Below are 19,845 nucleotides of genomic sequence, written 5' to 3'. Positions count from 1 at the left end.
AAGCAGAATGCTCTTACTATCTGCTAAGGCTTGTATAACAGGACTTTGGTATGGACAAAGAAAATGCAAATATCCTGGGTTCTTCGGCAAAACAGAGGCATGGCATTTATGATGACAATAGGAAGAAGAGTATGCACAGAAGCAGAGAAAAGGGAGGTTAACCATACTGACTTGTTTTCTGTCCACTTTTGGTCACTGAGCATCCAGAGGCTCTCTAGGATGTCTGCAGACAGTTCCAGGCAAGATGAAGGTAGACAGTGTCACTGCATTATGCATGAGGGGGCTTAAATGTAAGTCCTGGGACTGGAATCACCAGTGTAGCAGTCTCCTTTGGAGGAGACGCCACTTCACTAAGCAGAACCTTGATAACTTGTAGGCTCAGCACGTGCTCTGATGTCTGAGGCAGCCATGGCACTCATATTTGCCATGCAGATGAGACAAAGCTTAGATTACCTTCTTCATGCTTTTCATTAGCTTTTAACATCAATGGGAAATAAATAACCCTTCCTAATACATTTCCTGTCTTTCAGACAAGGCAGTAAACCACAATCCAAACTGTTTTGTGGTTTTTAAAGGCTTGTTTGTGCTCTTCATGTTGGTAAATCCACAAGTCGCTGACCATTAGAGACATCTTCTGCTGACCTGTGAGTATAACCATAGCCGTGCCTGGCTTCCTACAGGAATACCAGAGCTGTGCTTGTCAGTGGACAGGCAAGTGTTCTGAAGAATGCACTGTTAGAGATGCTTTACAATTTTTTCCCCCCTGGCTATTACAGCAGGACAGTTGGGAAGCAATAGCAAGTTTCTTACCAACGGCATCAGTCTGGGTATGGAACATACACCCACCCCACAGAAGCTTTTAACGATGTTGCTATAAATTAGGAACACCAGAAATACCAGACTGTGAAGAGAGAGACTTCAATTTGTTTAAAAAAAGCGCTAAAATAGATTCTGCCAAATTTCACCAGCTCTAGGTCTCCTAGGTGCATGTGTTTCTGGAGGGAAGATGAGGGGGAGCAGAGAGAGGAGGCACGGCAGCAACTCCCTCACATGGTGTGAAGACCAGTGCCAGATTTTCTTCCCAACTCTCCCAAAACAAGGCGCTCCCGTGCAGCCGCTCAGATGCCCCTGCGTCCGGGCTCTCAAAGGTGCTGAAGCCCCTTGGCCCAGCAGAAACCCGCCCGGCTCCAGGTGACCCAGCCCCCAGCGGCTCTCCGTGACCACAGCGAGCCTCGGAGGGCTGCAGGAGCCCTGCGCGCCGCGGCAGGGCGGCGATGGTGCGGGGTGTGCCCTCCCGCCCCCGGGCCCCTCATGCCGCCCCGCACCTGGCTTGACGTCGCAGGTGAGCTGCACGCCCGGGGCGCCGCCGCCTCGCTCGGGAGCGCCGTGGGCAAACTCGTCCCCCGCGAACTGGGCGGCTCTGTCGGCGGCGCGCAGCAGCGCGGGCTCGGGGCAGCCCTCGGCGGGGCCGGCGCAGCCCGGGCCGCGGGGCCGCGGGCGCAGGCGGGGCGGCAGGAGGCGGCACTCCAGGCCCGGGCAGTCGCGGCGGGTGGCGTTGGCGGCGCAGTCCCCGCCGGGGCAGGCGGGCGGCGGGGCGGCGGGCGCTGCCTTGCCCTGCGGCGGCCGCAGCGGCGCGGCGGTGTGCAGGAAGGAGCGCGCCGGGCGCCCGGCCCGGCCGCCGCAGCGGGGTCCGCGGCAGGGCGGCGGGGGGCGCGGAGCCGCCCTCACACGGGGCTCCGCGGCAGGGCTCGGCTGAGCCGCCCCCCGCGCCCAGCAGCGAGAGGCAGACGCCGAGCCAGCAGCGCGCCCACCACAGCCGTCTCCCCGGCATCTCGGGCCGCGCCTGCAAGAGAAGAGAGGCCGCGGCGGGTCAGGGCAGATGCCCCTCTCCCTCCGCTCTAGCCCGGGGTGTTCAGAGCCGCGGAATCCCGCCTCCCACACCCCTCTCTCCCTCCGTTGTGCAGGTACCGTCACAGCATCCCAAATCCAGGAAAAAACTTTTCGCCCCCGTCCCTCCCCGGCGTCTCCCGGCGTAACCTGCGGGAAGGTGTGCCGGAGCAAGTGCGGCCTCGGCGCTGTGCTCCTCGGAGCGGCTGCCCGCAGCGGGGACCAACCTCCTCCGAAAGCTGGAGGGGAATGGAAATGTGCAACATTCCTGGGGCTTCGTTAGCATCAGATTTCCCAAGCGCCTCCCTTTAACTCCTTCGCTCCTCCAGCCCCTGCCGGCTGCCCGGGGCGGCGGTGGGACGGAGGGGGGCTGCCCCGCGGCTCCGGCTCTCCCGCCGGCGGTTCTTGGCTGTGCTATCCCACGGCGCCCAGCCAGGGATATGTACGTGTCTTTATAGGCTGTCTTTTATTCCAAGCGGTTTATTCTTATTCCAAGACTGAGCACCCTACACGCCTTCCCCCCCTGCCCCCCCCCCCCAAAAAAAAAAAAAAAAAAAAAAAAAAACAACCACCACCAAAAACCACAAAAGCCAAACAACCGAAACCTCAAACCAAACAAGGATAAAGTCCACATGCGAAGCAGTTACGAATAAAGAAAAATTCACGCAGTTGAAAAAAATTATGGGTGGTTTTGATTTCTTGGTTCCCACTTCAACCTCAGGAAGCTCCATCAAAGTTAACCACGACGGTAGAGTCGTCTTCTCTGAGGTTACGGAGGGCCGCAGCAGAACGGAAGCCAAGGACCGATTTTGAACAGACCAGCAACGTCGCCGTGCCCATGTGTATTTGCTTTCTGATAAAGCAGCTTCCCCGGACTGCTTCTGGCAGCGCTCTCACCGAGGTGCGAGGATCAGCATACCTTTCAAGTGCTCCGAGGCGTGAATAACTCCCCGCAGCAGGAGCCACCTCGCTTATCTAATCTCTTCCACATGCTACCGCGGGAAAGCCACACCAAGTATGTGTCCAGTTCAACACTAACTGCGATGCCGCATTGGGAAGTCAGCCAGCATAGATACAGTAGCTATGGACAGAAGAACAATTACAAAAAATTCTATTTATTGATTCGTTAGCTTCAGCTTCCTTCCATGCACGGGCTCACACACATGTAAAACCTCTTCAGAGTATCTTTGCAACACTCTCACACGGTCCGTTTGCTATCACTTAGAACAGGAAAGAGGAGAGACAGCACTGTTTTGTTGGTTGATTTTTTTCAGATTTTTTCCCCTACAAATACCGTCTGAAACTTCTTGGGCCGGCCTTTTTTTTTTTTTTTTTTTTTTTTTTTTTTTTTTTTTTTTAGATTCAGGCTGATTCATTTACTGTTTCCCTTGCTACTGGGAGAACATACCAAATACATCACTTGCAAACTGGCTTGCCATTTTTTGACTAAGTATCACTTCTTTTGAAAACACTGGCTTGTCAAAACTGAAATACCCTGTGCAGCAGCAGCAGTAAAGGCTGCAACACACAGGGATTGTAGCCCCTGCTGAACTGTGCAGAGCTGGTGACCTGTCAGGTTCCAGAACACCTGCCTGGGACAAGGATACCTGTCAGCTCTGCCAGACCATATCTTACGTGAAATGCCCAACAGTTCCTTGACTCTTTCCTTTGACCTTCAACTGAAGTCGAATTCCAGGGTCAATTGCTCCTGAGAATGCCTATATTCTCCTATGGCTTCCAGCAGCTCTACAAAAAGGCATAGAATAAATGGAGATAAACCTCCACAGTTTGTCCCTCCAGGGAATCCACAGCCCGGCTGTGGTAGTATGGAGCTCTGCACAAGCTATTTTTTTTCTTCTAAATGAACACCAGTGTGTTTTCTCTAGTTCCTTGATAAGTTTTGCAGCCAATACATTGCTACCACAGTTGTATTATTTTGGGGTTCTGTGCTAATGCATATAAAGCTACATAAGATACAAACTAATCTTTGGATCATCTTCAGAAATGCCATAAAAAAGGCTATAGAGTTGGGGGTGATTCCCAGAGTAGCTACACCTTCAGTCTAATAATTCATTAAATGACATGAGACATCGTGTTCTCAGACACTACACAGATCAAGAGCAACTCTCCTGAATTTGAGCTCTTTATATATGGATGCGAAAAATAAAAATAGAATTTACCTTCAAACCTGAACCTTATTAACTTTTTTTTTTGATAAAAAAATCTTTTAGACAGCCAAATATCATAACAGTAATAATGCCAACAAGAGTATTGATTGACACATTTTACTTTGGAAGTGTCTGTAACACAGAATGCAGCAGTGAGAAATGCTTCCATTGGTTTGACAAGCAGCATAAACATGTGTATGCCATCCCTTATGATTGAAAAGCTGCACATCAATTAAATGGAAGGGGTGATACATGTAAAAAAGTATGTTCTGCTGATGTCTAGTATAGGGTGTATCAGCTATATGATGCTCTTTGTAGGTTTTGTCTACAGATGTCTACAGGACCAGAATCACTCAGTAAACCTGCTGAACATCCAAACTGAAGTCAGTGACTCGTTTGTAAATGCACATAAAGCTGTGCCTGTTGTACTTTTGCTTTCCTTCTCTGTATGGGCACTGTGTAAGGAAGGAGAGTTCCTACTTCACAAGTTTGAAAGATGGTTTGGTGCAACACTTTTGTTTTTCATGGCATTTTTCAGACTGCCTGTGTTTGCTGGCGCAAAAGGATCGGCTCACATCAAAAAAGTAAGTTAAGGGGCTTCTCCATCTACACTATATGCAGTTGGGGAGAGTTCTTCAGACCCGGCAATGATTAAAATTTATACAGAACTGGTCTGTGCAGCTACATCCCCAGCCAGGCACTGATACCTGTTTGATGTCTGTCCAGAAAAGAGCATATCCTGTTAGATTCCCCCAAAAAGCACCGCCTGCAAGTGGCAAAACTGAATCTGATAGGCAAGAAAGACTGTGGCAATCGGCACAAAACAGCCCTGTTGCTCTGAACAGGACAGAAACTCAGAAAGAACCCCAAACCGATTTACTTAGCCACATCTTCCACTAGACGCAGCGGCTCTATCGCTCCCCGTGCAGCGGGAGGCGGGCTTTCCCCGTCTCGAAATCCATCTTACCGAGGCCAGCGAGACCCGTGAGGGAGCATCCGGACCTCCGCAGCCCGCGGAGCGCTCGGGGGCGGCGGGCCCGGGGCGGGGCGGCAGCCGGCAGAGGGCGGCAGGGCCCCGCGCCTGCCCGACGGGCACGGCCCGGGCTGGCCCTGTCCCCATGCTGTCCCCATCCCGTCCCCGAGCCTGTCCCCATCCCGTCCCCGACCCTGTCCCCATACTGTCCCCGACCCTGTCCCCGACCCTGTCCCCATCCTGTCCCCATCTTGTCCCCGAGCCTGTCCTCATGCTGTCCCCATCCTGTCCCCGAGCCTGTCCCCATCCTGTCTCCATCCTGTCCCCGAGCCTGTCCCCATCCTGCCCCCGAGCCTGTCCCCATCCTGTCCCCGACCCTGTCCCCATGCTGTCCCCTACCCTGTCCGCAATCCTGTCCTCGACCCTGTCGCCGTCCTGTCCGGCCCCGTACCGGGCGAGCAGCTCTCCTCTCTGGCACTCCCCGCCGCTCCCGTTCGGGTTCGCTCCCCGGGCGGTGCTTTGGCGTTTCTCGAGGCGCCGGGCGGAGGGGAGACCGCGGGTGAGTGCACGGCATCCTTAAGGGCCACTGGCTTTTACGAAACCTCAGCGGCACTTTTTCTCTGTTCGTTTCTTTGTTGTGGCAGCTGGATGAAGTAAAATGTTCTTTTATGGCGCGCTCTCTGCATGAGCCAGTTTTTTTAAAAGGTCTGGACAACCTGCATCACGCATTTTTGAGTAACGTTTGGAGTTGGATGGTATTTTGCAATATTGATGATAAAAAGCATCCAAAGCAGTCATACATAACACAATTGCTCAACGTGATTTACTTTTCCTAAATTTCTAGTTTAACCATGCAGCAGTTTTGGAAAAATCCCTGCCAGGTACCTAAATGTAGACCCCACATTATTTCCTCACCTTTCACAATCTTTTTCAGTAGCAATGTTGAACAATAATTTGATCCTGCAGGCCTTGCAGACATGCTTAATTTATCAATCTGAATTAATACTACATCCAGCAGCACTGCTTACAGTGCACACCTTTCCAGATACGCATTTTTCTTTAATCAAAACCTAAACCAGAACAAAATAAATATTTTTGTCTGGTTGTTTTCAATTATTTATTTTTTATAAGACTTTTTTTAGGATAAAATTTCAAGTATTGCTGTCATTTTTAGTAAATGTTGGTTCCCAAAGAAGATTGATAGTTAAATAAATCCTTAAGCCAGATGAAAAATATGGGAGGAGTTATGAGTTTTTTCCATTGAAGGTAATGGGATTTTTGCACGAACATTAGCTAAGAAAGAAAAAGAAACAAATCCAGAATGTAACTAATTTGCTATCAGGCAGCATTAGAAACACTCTGATTTTGCTCAATGCCTTGTATCCTTCACTGTTTTTCAGAACATTACCAAATTTGAATCCCAAGGTGTTTTCGGTATTTTCAGAACTAAGCTAAGTTTCCTGTTTAGAATTTTTTTTTAATATCCACTAACCTCCAGCCTCTATTTGTAGGTTGGATTTCAATAAATTAATTCTATACACTGTAAACAGATTCCTAATCAAAGTATAGATGAACAAATAATAGTTGAACTGGTAATAGTGCATGTCAAGGGATTGACAGGTTTTGCCTAAAACAGCCATTACAAACAATTTGCAATACAAAATGGATAGACCTCGAACTTACATTCCTTCCTTCTTGAATGACTTTAGGTCATGCAAAATGGCATGCAATGATATCTGTGATGACTAATTTGCCCGTAACTGTACCTTAGATCACTGAACTAGATGAACCGAGGAGAGAGCCATGTCACTGAAGTAGTACTTCTCTCTGCTATGTCCTAGATCGAGAAGTAGCATCAGATCTCACAAGACAATCAGCCTCTCTTAGATGTCTAGACTGACACACCTTTACAGGAAATAGTTTACCATCTAATTGGCATGGGGAAAGAAATGGAAACTCACAGCTGTCCAAAGGGAAAAGACGTAGAAACTCCATTGAATAATGACAATACTGAAACATCCACCCCCCCCCACCCCATGCAAAGATTTCAGGGTTTCATGAAAGCAATAAAAAAAGGGAAACAGTATAGTTCGAAGGACATACTTTATGTTGTTAAGTTACACACAAGAAGTTGTTACCTTGGCATATGGATACTGAGAACTGGAAAAAAGAAGAGCTATTCTCTGTGAGAAGATCAATGACAAAGATCTCAGATAACACACATTGCCAATCTTTTCCACCTGCACAGAAGCAGGAGCAACAATTATGCAGTGTAGCTACAAACAAATGAAGAATCTCCTTTTCTAAGTAAGTTTGGGAATGACCTGTTATCCAACCAATTTTAGGGAATCACCTGGAATAATTTTTGTGTACGTTCATTAAAAAAAAAAAGTAGACCAAATCAGGCTGGTAGTACAAGCTTAGTATTTTGTGGCTTTTACTTCTATGGCCAAAATAGTACAAAGACAGGAAATACAAATATTCTCTCCAATTGCCAAGAGAAAACTAGATCCTTTTCACAATGTAGTTCTTAACTGTACTAAAATTGAGCAGGAGAATGCATACACCACAGCTTGAAACTAATAGCATTTCACTGTTTCCACAATCCAGTGTAGTTTCTCTGCAAAACAGTCTGCTGCCTCACATCAGTGTGTCAGTGTACTCAGCACTGACTCACAGGGCTGCACACAGCTCTGCAGACTGCTCTATGTTGCAACTGCTTCCTCCAAGTGAGCTCTGTCTGCCCTGTGGATAAGCCTTCAGGCTCTCAGGATAATCTAGGATTTTACAGCTGAGGTGAACTATGAATACTTTGAATTGGTCAGGGCTCAGACTTTGCATTTTCTGAGGAATCTTACCAGTTTGAAATCTTAATTTTAGAATGAAATCCCAATTTAGAAGGAAAACTGTTAAAACATTTCCTAGGAAATAGACATTCCACTAACAATGCTATTTGGGAAACAAAGATTCACAGCATTTCCAAAAAGCAACAATTTCGTCCGAGAGTAGTGGAGCCCCGAATACCAGGAGGTCCTTGTATTCCTGGATCCCTGAGACAAGGAAGAGGCCATCACACAGGAGTAGATCTGACTGAATGGAAAACTGGCAGCTGACCCACTTTGCAGAGGACTATCAAAAGTTATCTGTATTCCATTATAAGGCTCACTGAGATAAGCTTTCATGAAATGTTTCACTCTCAGTGAACCCTCAACTTCTGACAGAAAACATGCCAACAGAATGGTGTTTCCAAGAGATGCATTCATAGCTGGATGACACAATGATAAAAATATCTCAGACTTGGCTAGGCTAGCTGGTCAGCATTAGCTCAGTGCTACAAGTCTCAGCCTCCTGAAATAATAATAATCTTTGAGTCACCTTCTGTTCCCCTCATTGCTGACTGCACTTCTTCCGGAGTGCCACATGAGCATTAGAAGCACAGTACAGAATCTCCGTTAATGGTTTCATAGTTGCTTAGAAAGAATCTCCTGGACAGATATTTTTGCATTCTACTTTGAAGTTAAATATGGATCACCAGACTGCCCAGAAATTCTCCTGATCAAAGCACCTTAACAAGGAGTCTTGACTTTTTCCTCAGGTAATGGGAAAAGCACAAAAATTATGAGGGAAAATTTCTCTTGAGTAGCTGTAGAGCTAAGTTTAGGAAGACTTTATTGTGTTCCCATGCCTTCACACAGAAGATCTGCAAAGAGAAGGTGTGCTTGAGGTACATCACATCAGTGTACATTCAGGCTACCAAGAATTGTGGAGCAGAGTCCCTAGCTGGACATATATAATGTGTTTTAAATCAATGTCAGCAAGTACAAGAGATACCTAACTTATCCACTTCAGCTGCTATATTTTCTTGCATATACTATTTCTAATGGCCTGAGGACAACCTCAGATCTAACCTGTTATTGTTGTTTTTCATTACAGGAGTAGCAGAAACTGTCATTTGCTAGTAATACTCTCTCAGATTTTCCCATTATAAATTTTGGGTGGAGTTTTTTAATACTTTTGCCAGTTTTTAACTGCTTGGATCAATACTTACTCCAGTGTGCAAAAAATTTGACAGAAATTAATTTAAATCAGCAGCCTTAATTCTGTTATTCCCAAGTCCATGAAAGTTTTATTTTATAGCCTTAATAAAAGCTTTGGTTTTGAACATACTTATATGTTAAATATTTGGTGTAAAATAAATCGTGGGCAGGTTACCACCTGTCAAAACTCCATGGCCCCTGCAAAAGTAAACATACGTAATTATGGTGTAGGTCAGACTAAAATGTACCAACTACTCTTGGAACATCAAGGAGCCTGAAGGGAAAATGGTGGGTTAAAGAAAGTATTTTTAAAAAGCTAATACGAGTGAAATATGAATACAAAGTCCTGGATTCTCTAGTGAATGGTAAAGCACCCACAGCTATAAATGGTGTCATGCAGAAAATTAAAGCAGAAAAAACCCAAAAAAAACAAAACCCTACAAAATAGGAACTGGATGAGTGCAACACTGGATTCATTATTTTTGAAAGCCCAAATCAGAAAACAATGTTTTTCTAAACAAAAAATATTTGGCTTAGTACTGACTGTATGTGTAGAGGATTTTATCTTATGTTATAAAGAATAACAGACTAAGAAATCTAGCCTTCACTTCCAAAACTTCTGTACCAGGACTTGTCAGTATGGAAGTAGGAGAAGATGGTCCTGTTTATATTTTACTTTATTTGACAGATTCTGTTAAGACCAGTTTTCTTTAAACTTTAAAAGAAACCCCAAACCAAAACCAACTGTTTGGAATTATATACTTAATATTTAGAAAAGTTTTTGGCAATATTCCTTCTAATCAATTTATGTCTAATAGTTAGAAACTATCACTATGACAAGCACTGGCCAAAAATGAAAAAAATTAATATAACCTACATGAAATCTTCCAGTGGACATTTCAGACCACAGACAATATCAGGTCTGAATCTGATAATGTTTCTATTTGATTTTTTAGACAAACATACATTCACTAAATGTATAAAATGTTAAAAATGGGGACTTGAACCTGGAATTGAAGATGACAAAATCTTTAGTGTTGTCTATATTTCACTAATGCTGAAAAATATCACCAGTCAGTCTTGAGGCTGCCAAAGAGAACAAATAAAAAGACATCTAGATAATTTTTATGCACACAACTTATAACAGTGTAATTTTTTAAAAGCCAGACTGTAGAGCTACAAGAAAGATAGTCCTGCATCTTGGTGCCTTTTGCCTTCAGGGTGAAAATGGGAAGAAAACTTCAGTTGTGATAATTACTAAGACAAAGGGTATTTTATTTTATTTTTTTTTTTTTTTATGTCAATTTCTAATTTTGCAGACCAACAATGGGAGAAACAGCACAGGAGAGATACCATGGAGTGCTTATAGGTTTCCAGTTTTTTATCTTCATTCATCCAAGAACTGCAGAGGTTTTTCCTGTAGAGGAGACGTTTTTCAGACATACCCAAAAGAAAGGGCATAGCAGTGAAAGTTTTCTGCAAAGATAGGCAGCATTGTCAATTTAGATCTCTGCAGTCTTGGAGTTTTGTGAACAGGGGAGTCATTCTTGCAAAAATGACTAAATTAAGACTGCTTAAGCTACTAAATACTGTAGACTTGATCCTCATTTACCTCATGTGAAGGAGCTCTACTACAAACGTAAATCAAGTGCTCTATGTTTTCCTAGCAATTACAAAAGCTCTTGAAACAAACATTCTATATGAGTTTCTCTTTGTGCCTTTCTATAAATAAGGATTCACTTTTCTCCTTGAGAAAGGAAGCACACTCTTGCTGCATAAGACAAGCAAATCATGGTTCCTAGGGCAGAAATCTGCACAGTAACACAACAGGCTCTTCTCAATAATGCTCCAGTGTCTGGTGGTCTCTCAAATACCCTTTATAAACAGTTTACATTGATCTTTGCTCCAAGCTGTGAGACTTTTTGGGATCTTTTTCAGTATGGCTGTTTGCCCACCATCAAGACCTTATTTTGGTAATCCCAAAAATAGGCTAGGATCGATTACAAAGACTTTTCCTCAACAATGTAGCTCTAAAATAAATTTAAAGCCTGAGATTTTGGCAAAAAATCACATTAACAGTCCAACTGGAAATGTTTCAAACACTGATTGATCAAGACCCAGCTGAGTTTATTCTCCTCAAGATAGATTTTCATTAGATAGTCCAAGAAGAGTGTTTGTCTTGGCCTCTGCTTCTAGAAATAATATTAACCTGGCAAAAAATGTTGTTTCCTTAAAGAAAAAGGCTGTTGAGCAGGCTAAATATCTGTGTCTTTTTTCTCATATACTACATTAGTTTCACTTACATCCTGTGTTTGTATTTTCAGGAGCTGCATTAGAGTTTTGGGGCTGTGGTTAAATAATCTGTCTAGATCTCTGAGGTACTTACCTGGCCAGAGATTGTGAGAAGGTCACAGTCCAATGCAGATATGTTCAGAACACATCTGTGACTTAAAGAAGTGTTCTTTTGCCATTATTCACCCATAATGATTTGATTCCTAGACAGTTAAGGTGCAGACTTGCAGTCATTCAAGAACAGTCACACAGCTAATGGGACACATTTATTTTTTTTACAATCTAACGTGACATTTAGCTCTTTTGACAATTTTAAGTGGCTTTAAATGCCACTAGTGACATGGTTACAAATATCCAATGACAGACTTGAAAAACCATTTAGGTCTTCCACACCCTTGTTTAGTACCTTCTCTTTCATCTCCCTTGCTCCATATTATCAGTTTTATATGCTTTAGGGAAAGAACAATCTTCCTTACCCTCTAGAAATGTGAGACCCACAGTTACCTACAGGAAAAGAAGCTGACAAGAGAGATTAAACCTGTGGAAATTTTCATTTTTAGTCAAAAAGGATTATACTTTTCATTCAATATGAACCTTGCAGGGAAAAAAATGGTATATAGTGTTGTCAAGAATATTGTCTTCATGAGATAAGATCATATTTGCAAAGTTATAAATGTTAAGGACTTTTTTCCTGGAGTATGTACATATATATGGGATGTTCATTTTGTATGCATGCATCATAAGGCATATGGAATTCTTTCTGCATGAAAAAGGAAAACCTGAATACAGAAGAAAATTGTGATTAAAGATGCTGCTGAAAATCTTATTACTTTTACAGCAGTTTACCACCAAGGGAAAGTTTGCTTTACAGTCTTCAAAAGAAACAAATCAAGTGCATACCATGTATGTGACAATACTGACAGCTTAACAAAACCAGTGCATGTCAGTTGCTGAATTTACTTGGAATGCACATTTATATGTTCCAGGTTTACTTGCAGTGTATGTTTTTCAGCTTCTCTCTTTATCCAGCTGTCAAATCAAGCTCAAGTTGAGCCTATGAAGATTTAAGAAAATACTTTCTTCCACATGCTTTCCTTCTCTGCTGTTAACTAGGCATCGTCTTTGACTCAGATCTTCCCTGGTTAGCTGTGCCTAGAGATTGCTGCTTATTTTCTTGCAACACCTATATAATAGGTGGTCTCTTTCCACAGGTCAAAGCTTGAAGCAAGGCTTTCATTTCATATCCTTACCCATGGTTTCCTGATGTGGTCTTTCCCTTCTCATTTATTCTTTCTTGCTCAGAAAATTATTTTCTAGGCTCAATACTTTTATTGTATCATTTTGTCTCTGCATTCCTTAGCTGGCACTGGCTTCCCACTTCTATCAAACAAAAACTACTGATCTTTTTCAAGTTCCTTCGTGGACTCTCCATGTTCCACACCACCTCTCTTTCATTATAGACTCATAAACCCTCATCTCTTCTTGGCCCATTTATTAAAATTTAGGACAGCCTTCACATTTTATTTTTCACACCTGAAACTTCTAAAAAGTCCCTGCAAAAGGTTGTCTTTAAATCCAGGATAATGTGGTACACATACTTGCTATTCTACCACAGCTACCTGTACATGGAAAAGTTTCTGTCAGCTGGGAATAATCTAAATGCTACTGGAAAGGATTTTCATTTGAAAATGAACAAAAATACTATTGAAGAGTGAAATGTGAAGGGTACACAATTTGAATTATGTTCAGATGTAATATGTGAGATGAAGACTAATGATACTGTGGCAAAAAGGGAGCAGGATTAGACACCACAACATGAATAAGTAGCAGAGCGCATAAACACCAATTATAGTGGACTGAACATGAGTACAGTACAAGCACTTCCTCAACCGCTTTGCTGAAATACAGCTATAAACTACCCCTTGTCCAAGAAGTCCTGGACAAAACTGTTTAAAAGTTTTTTGTTAAGTCTGTTTGAGAAAGTAATCTCCTTACTTTCAGAGAAACATGATCAGCCAAAGATCTTTCATGCTTATTGTATTTTCAGAGCAGAAGGATCAGTTTTTTCAATACCAAGCTATATTATTTGAAATAATTTCCTCAAAACTTTTACCCCAAAGTCACATTCTGCCTTAATGTGTCCTGCAACAAACTCTTCAAATTGACACCACGGACATAGCTAGTATATAAGAACCCTTATCCTCAGGAACATGAAAGACCAATAAAGCATGTGATTCTGGCTGGCATACCTAAGCTGTTGAATGATTTTAACTTCTGTTGCTGGGTCAAAGCTTGTTTTTCCTTGTTCTCATAGAAAGCTCTGTTGTGGTCAGCAGGTGGCTGTATCATTGTGCAAGAGTACTATTTTTTGTTGACAAATGGCCACTCAAGCTATCATATGAGGGAACTAGGACACCATTTAATAAATTATTTATAGTCTAAAAATATAGTCTAAACCATAATCTAAAAAAAATACAACTGTATATTGCAATAGTGCAGTGTAGAAACATGAGCTATTCAATGAAAGGAGAAGTGAGAATTCACTGTCTTCTCCTTAGAAAAAAAAAAACAAAAACAAAACAAAACAGGCTACCAGTACCAGAGGAAGCACAATGTTATTGCCAAGTTCCTCTTTTAAACAGTATTGATTCTATTAAATTCAAATGAAGCTCATATTCAACTTGTATTCCCATGAAAGTACTATATTGCCAACTTCATCTGGAAAACACAGACTACCAGTTCTATTCCAGTAAACCTTTCATTGTCTTATGTTCTTGTGAATCAAGTGAGATGGTTCTTGAGTAAAAGTGATACTATTTGCCACAGCTGGGTTATTGTCATTTCTCTGCACACTGGAAGGAGTGTCTCACCTTGACTCTTGCCTGACTTATAGACATTTGGTTACAGACCAGCACCAATTATAGGCCATAGAAAGCTGAAGAACAAGAAAAGATAGAAAGTTCAAGGTCTCCAAAATTTTAATAGTAACATTCAGAACTCAGCTGTAGGTTACCTGAACAGGGTAAATACTACCCTTCAGAAAATCTGGAATTTTATGCAGGCAATTTTTATGAACAATATGGAAATAAACAAGTTCCCTGCCTATCTTATTTATCAGCAGCCATGTAAAGCTGAGACCACTGCTGCAGTGTGTTAAGCTCAAGCACATAGCTTTTCTCTCGGAATTCATTGTACAAGACTGTGGTAGGGTGGAAACTAAAGAGTATTTATTTGGTTGAAGATTGTCCTGTATCTCAGACAAATCTAAAATAATCTGAGTTGGCCGAGACAGGTTAAAGCTGTCATGGTATGACAAAACTCTTAGCCTCAAATTTTTGCATTATGTGTACTTTTTCTGTAGACTCAGCTTGCACTTCTATGAGACCACTGGTCTGGCTCACTGGGACCTACCAGGAAGGATTGAGTGCATAGCCAAATTCCAGCTGTGAGTTTCATATGCATGAGTTCATTTCATATGTACCTCTCTTTGAGGTGGGGCTAGAAGATGAAACTCTTAAAAATAGTTTCCCACAGTCCCTTCCATGTTTAGTACATGGTCTGAAAGCAAGTTCTGCTTTCTAATTTCCCCCCTTATGAGCTGTAAGAGCAACACACTTAAAATGTATTTTGCAGGAGCTGTCAGGAACTTTGCTGGTAAAAAATAGTTCTGATGATTATTTCTGAAGGTGTCCACCTGTTTCTTGCAGTGTTTACACATGTGGGAAAAAAGTGATTATGCAAAAACTCTACTTTGCACTTCTTCACACTCAAAAAAAATCATACAGGTATAGTGCTGCTTTCCTCATACTATCCCTCACCCTGTATGCATATTACATCTGGACAAATGTTACACACTATATATATGCTCTGAGTGACAGACACACAGCAGAAAAATTTGCAGCCTAATTCTGATATGCAGCGACAGAAAATCAAATGCATGTGCTAAAAGATGTAACATTGCATTTGTACTTAAAAAAAAACTGCCAAGAGGGAAAGAGGACTAAATGCATACTCAGATTTTGGAGATATTTTCTGGCAAGCAAAAAAATGCTGACAATTATCTCCTTAAAGAGTTCTGTAATCACTGTGAAAATAATGGATGGCTGGGAAGTGGGCAGGGGGTGGAACAAGTTTATTTTGAACCCTGAACAACAGAAAAAAAATCTCAAAATGAAGTTATGAAGTTGTTTGCAACTACTATTGTTTTGTCAAAAGAAGACTATTAAGTGTTCCTAAGGCTTTCCCCAGGCATTCCCCAAGGAATGGGGGAAGTTTTAATATTCATATGAATGTAATGAAACAGTCAACATTTAGCAGGTAAAGGAGAACACTTAAAATTTATTTTTAAAAAGGTGAAAATTTAAAGTGGTATGACCAGACGACCAATTTCCATGCTTGCTCTCACACAAGCTAACACCTTTGAATTGATGAAACTTCAAATGAACATTCTACCTGTATAAAATATGCTTACAAAATTTCAACAGTCAGGAAAGAAAAATGCATAAGGAAGTAAATCCCAGAGGAAAGGAGTGAGTAAGGAAAGGGTTGAACAGCTTTAAATTAGTAAAATATATAATTAATTTTTTTCTATTAATAAAGTGAGATAATTATTTCTTATTTTGTCTTCAAGTACCCTGTAAATTCACATCAGTAAGAAGCTTCAAAACCTTACTCATATTATGCTTAGTTTGTCATATATATGAAATCTAACATACAGCATTAATAAAATCAAGTGATCAGTTTAAAATTATACTTCCAATTAAACTAACTTTTGCACACATTGCTGTGAGCAATATCAAAAAGCCTATTTTGCAAAGCTAAAGAAATTATATTAGTAATAAATGCTGACATTTTCAAATGAAGACCCTCAGGTTACAATTTTCTAGTTAATAACAAATATTCTGAGCAAGTTAGATGAAATTTCAATCTTCCATGTCATGACATATGCTGGTTTCCTTTAAAGGGTGCAGCCAATTTCATTTATTATAAGATTAATAAAGCTAATAAATGAGATGTGTTACTCAGGCTTTTCCTGCCTCAGCTGCAATTTACGTTAGATGCTCAGGTCTCACAGTAAATAAGGGGACTGACTTGAAAAGAGGTCTACAAGGAACAGAAAGGGATATATAGAGATATCTGCTATGCACAAACAGAAGAAATATGGGCGTACGCTGTGATACCTATCTGTGTGAGAAGGAAAACTCAGACTCTGATCTAAAACTCATTGAGCCCAGCAAAAAAGTCTCCCTCAGGCATCTCTGATTTATTAATCAAGACCTCAGAGAAATTTTAACAGTGGAAATCGTGGATATCAAAATAGTTGCCTAAATGTATTCTACATGCAAAAATGGAAGCCATTTACTAACTCAAAGCCCTACCATATACAGAGGAAAAAAAAAATGGAAATCGATCTTAAAACTATGATGGTGGATAGAATTCTAGTAACTAAGCTTTGATCATAGACTTTTCAGAAGCACTTCTTATTTTCTGCAGTCAAAAGTGTGAATTTTCTAGCTTCGCTGCTAACATCTTCAGATTAAAACATCTTCAGCTTTTCATCCAGGTTGAGATACTGCTTTGTTTTGCTTTTGGTTTTCCACTGTAAGAACCAATGCTTTCCTCTTAAGAGTAATGGAGAAATAATTCTATTTTCAGTTCTGATTCACTGAAAGATGTTTTCAAAAGGATGGAAGAGAAGATGGGCATAGGGGTCATGGTGCTCTTTAGCACACTGAGTTTTAGCTTCTTAATTTGCTATAATTTTAAAGAACTTTGTATTATGTTCTTGTTAACTAGCTTATGTACACAGTGCACAAGTCATACTGCAATTTGATTTATTGTGATTTTTTTAAATGCTGCTTCTGGTAATTGCTTCAATATAAGCTCTTAAATGAGAGCTTTCCATATTTCTTGTAAGGAAGATTTAGGGTTTACAGATCTTCTGCCGTATTGCACAATCACAAATGAATTTTTAAAGAACCTCCATCCTTAAATAGAATTAACAATTATTGGAAGAACATAAAACCTATCGTTGCTACGTCCTTATACATATATTTTTTTTACTTTTGGCCTTGTAAGAAGACACCAAACATTTTTCCAGAATGCTCTGACATTACAGTCAGATGTGATGTCATTACAGTGGTAATGTGAGTCACTTCTCATGAACTGAAATCTCTTAAAGCTTATCTGATGTACCCTAGAGGATCATCCAGTCGTTGTACCAAAGCTGTTCAGTATCTGCATGGTACTACTTGAAAAGAGGATACTCCAGCTTTTAGATATTACTTGCTTTAAACACATATTTTTAATCCTATTTTGTAGCTTGTATCTATATGCCTTTGTCCTCTATGATCAAAACTTCCATTATGCTGCCTGAAAGTTATTTTGTTTGAACAAACACAAAACAAACAACCTTTTCAATTGCATTGTCTGTGTTTTGCTATGACAAAAGTTCTAATTAATGCACTGATTTTTTTTCCCTCGTTTTTTACTGTTGGCCAGGGGCACAAAGACCTGGCAATATTTTACATATCTGCACCCTCTCCATTCATAACACTGAGGGCTATGGATTGTTCCTGCATTACTTTGCAGATCTGAGCTAAGATCTGCTAAGACCTTAGCATAGTGTACCATTTACCCTGTAGAGAAAATTACAGTCAGTCTCTACAAAGTCAGGTCATTATTAACAGTGTATAAAGTCATCTCAATAATAATTTAAGGGAATACATTTATGGTAAAATGTTTGGGTTTTTTCCCAATGAATTTCTGGTTTCCTGATGCTAGAAATATAGCTATTTGTTCCCTTTCAAAAACAGATGTCCTGCTTTAATTCTAAATTATCTGCTGCTTTATAGAAACTTACATTACTAGGACATCCAAAAGGACTGGGGAGGCTAATAGAGCTCTCCCCCTTCTTTCTCAGTGGAGAGTGTATAGCATATCTACCCACCCATCACATGGGTGATCCCCTCACCCATGATAAGAGAAGGAAAAGAACGATTTCTAACTGCATGCATTAGCTCTTGAGTCATGCAATTGCTAAGAAACACCCAACTGTAACCTGGGTGGAGTGCATGTCTCCTCTTCCCATTAGAAAATTAAAAGCTTCTGGAGGAAAGCAGGCAGAATGTAGGGCTGGAATTCTGGGGAATGATTCTGCTGTACATTTAATTTCATCTAAAAAAAAAATTAGGAAGTTTTACTTATGTTCACCTCCTCTTCCCACAAACTTTGTTTCTCTCTAACATTAGAACACACACTGTTAATAAAGTCTGTATCTGCTGTAGCATTTGCCTCACCACATTTCTTCCTTATGAAGATATGATGGCCTCCACCCATCCCACTGGAGCACAATCCTCATGCTCCTGAACATAGACCAAAAATTTCACAGACAGCACTCAAGATTTTCTGGGATTTTCTGTTGTTTTCTCTTTGCTTTCTAATGGTGTGCTGTCTTATTGCCACTGTTCCTCTTATAGGCAATGCCAGGTGAGCTTTTGAGAGCTGCAAAATACTGCCATTCAGCTCTCTCAGCCTTTTTCAGGATACTTGAAGAGAACAAGAACAAATCTAGAGACAGAGCAAACAAAAGCTACTTTGTACAGCAAAAAACTATCAAAGCAGAATAGATGTTTCCTACATCATCTTAACAAATATCTTGGTTATGTATTTAACAACAGCAAAATAAGTGTGAAACCATTACAGGGTGTATTCAGGGCGTGACCATGTTATTGGTAGGTCACATACAAAAATGAAACAAACAAAAATGCACCATCTAATATTTAATACATGCAGAGTGTTCAGTGCTAAGTGCTGATTTAAAAATTGACTTTGGGATAAATTAAAAAAAACCAAAACAAACTGCCAATGAATTTTTCTTTAGAAGTACATCTTTCCTTGGCACCACAATGATACCAAAAATCAAAAGGAGCAACTGCAAATAAAGTCAGCAAAGACAATATGCATTATCCATGGAATCTCAGATTCCCAACCTCCTCAACTAATTACTGTTTAATAGCTATGTGCATGATTTTACAAATTCTGTTGGCCAAATTTAGATGTATTTTCATGTGCCTGGCCGAAAATGAAGCTCTGACCTCACCAAAGACTGGCAGATTTTAGCCAGCTTGTCAGTGAAATAATTTTTTTTTTTTTTTTTTAAATAACACAAGCAGAACAATGCACTATTTCCTAAATGTGTTCTGAAATATGGCTGAGCTGTCTCAGCTGGAATTTTTCAAAGCAATTACCCCTTAAAGCATTGAAACATATTTGCTGTGCAAAACATGGTGGTAAATTAAAATGCTACCATCCTTTTGCTATCATCATTTTATCTCCAGCAGTGTTGGAGCAACAAAACATGGGATTTCTTGGCTGCTTTGAAGCAAAATCTGGAATTTTAATACAAATTGCCAATTTGTATTAAATATATATTTATAATTTTATACATATATAATTTATAGTCACATTAATTTTATTAGATTAATTA

This window comes from Sylvia atricapilla, chromosome 1, assembly GCF_009819655.1.
Source record: "Sylvia atricapilla isolate bSylAtr1 chromosome 1, bSylAtr1.pri, whole genome shotgun sequence".
NCBI classification, from domain to species: Eukaryota; Metazoa; Chordata; class Aves; order Passeriformes; family Sylviidae; genus Sylvia; species Sylvia atricapilla.
The sequence above is the reverse complement of the archived record's forward strand: the minus strand, read 5'-3'. Positions refer to the sequence as shown.